Source organism: Cryptomeria japonica, chromosome 11, assembly GCF_030272615.1.
Source record: "Cryptomeria japonica chromosome 11, Sugi_1.0, whole genome shotgun sequence".
Taxonomy (NCBI): domain Eukaryota; kingdom Viridiplantae; phylum Streptophyta; class Pinopsida; order Cupressales; family Cupressaceae; genus Cryptomeria; species Cryptomeria japonica.
In genome coordinates this window covers 12555739-12557907 of record NC_081415.1, presented here as the reverse complement: position 1 = coordinate 12557907, position 2169 = coordinate 12555739, and positions in this window count along the sequence as shown.

The following is a 2169-nucleotide window of genomic DNA, read 5'->3' as shown; positions in this document are numbered from 1 at the left end:
CATCTTCATTTCAAGTGGTTCATGATTTGGTGCTCTGAAAACTATCCTTCTTATCCGAGTTGTTGTTGTTGAGTGTTCTTGGATGTTAGCTTGTTGATTGATAAAGATTTGCATAAGTGGTGTTGGTGCAGCTATTGCAAATGGTTTTAATGTGCTTGTTGGTGTTTCCTAATCATGTTCTATTTGTCTTGGTGATCCACATTGATTGTTGTGCAATTTTTTGATGATTTTCATGGTCTAGTGATATTCTTCGTGTTATGCGGTATTTTGGTGGTGTAACGTGTTGCAGTTGATTTTGGTGAGATTTATAGCGAAGAGTGTTTGGAGATTTGATTTAGGTCCATGTTATGCTATCTATGTCATTATATTGGTCTGATGGTTGATTTATGTATCATGTGATATAATTTTGTAATTAGGTGTTATGGGTTTGGTCGACCTTGTAGTCAAGGTTGATGATCTATATAAATGGGTGTAATATTCATGTAATTTGTAGAAAGGTATTGAGTCTATATTATCAAAGAGTGGTGTATGTGCGAACAAGTGAATTTATCTTTCGGTGTGGTGTATTGAGAAGAGATTGGTGAAGGGGTGACATTTGAGATTTACCGAAATTGTCATCAAGCATTACCAAATGCTATTTTTGCAGTTCATTCTTTTCGGATTGTAGTCTAAATCTTTTTGTAAGGTAGTGAACCTTCCTAAGGGTTGGAGCCTTCTAGGTCTTTATAATTTGAGCAGTAAGCTCTAGGTAGTATGCCTGATTGCATGTGCATTCCCCATTGTAATATTTACACATACTAATGCAGAGTATTAACTCATTGTGGGTAGGTTCCCACCCTGGTTTTTTCTTTAACTAGGTTTTCAATGTAAAAAATATTAGTGTTATGTGTGTTGTTGTTATTGTTGTTATCTTTCTTTTTGTTGCCTTTGATCAAATCTGAGATTGTGCTTAACTGTTATAATTCGGTAAAAACTAATCCACCCCCCCCCCCCACCTCTTAGTTTTCCTTCTTGTCATTGCCAACATTTCGAGGGTGTTGCAGGGTAAATAGTGGGTTGGTCGGATAGTCATCCCACCACCTCATGACGATTTTCAAAGGTGCTGAGGGATTGTGCAGGGTAACCAAAGTAGAGAGAATACAACCCCCACCACCCTACAACAATGTTTAGAGGTTTAGCGCGACCTTGTGGGGCAAGTAATTATCTCTCCCCTGCCATCCCTACGAGAGATTCTAATGTAGAGACAGGGTCTAGCAGGGCAAACGACAAAGAACAAGGGTGCTCCCCGCCATCTTCTGATGAATTTTTAAGGTTCCAAGAGATCTTGCAAGGAAACAATGGTGATCAAGCTAGACTCGACCCACCACATCAGATAATAGCTCAGATGCCATGTCAGATCCTGTTAGTTTTGTGTGGCTAGTGGGCTCGACTCTCAGATGAAAGGGCCTTTTTAGCCAACTTTCATGCAATGAGGTAAGTTTTCTAATGTTTGGCCAAAAAGCTATGTCTTGCTGAACTTTGATCTGGTGGGTCCAACTCGATGCGTGGCCCATCCTCAATTGTTAGATCTTTATAAGGGCCCAATCTAACCACCATGTTTTAAAGCTTGATTGAGCTTTTAGGGAGCTATGTGGTGAGATCTCGCACGTCCATCTTTGCATGAGATGGCAGATCTAACGACCGATTTTTAATTTTCTTGGTGGCCGTTTTCCTTTTATTTTGCTTGATCGATGCCCCATTTTAGATCAAATCTTGATCCAATTGCCAGATCTTTGTACCATTACTCCAGACTTGATGTGAAGGCCAATTTTGGATGCCACCCATGCCTCTTCATTGCATAACGAAGAATTTTTGCCTGCATACGCCATCTCAAACACATCATTCACAGAGATTTCCCCTTTCTGTAGAGATATTTTGCTTCTCTCCAGGATGATGGACTTTTTTCAGAGCTTTCCTTGCACACCATCAAATCCTTGATCTTATCTTCTTCTTTGTTATGATATTTTGTAACCTAACCCTAGGAGGGTTAGGGTTTCCAAATGTGGTTTTCAATTTTGAGTTATGCCTTAGCTATAAAGGCAATTTTTGTATATTTCCTCAAGATCTTTTTTCCTTTTCTCTTGCAAAATCATTATGTCTCTTTGCAACTATAAATTTTGACTCTACATT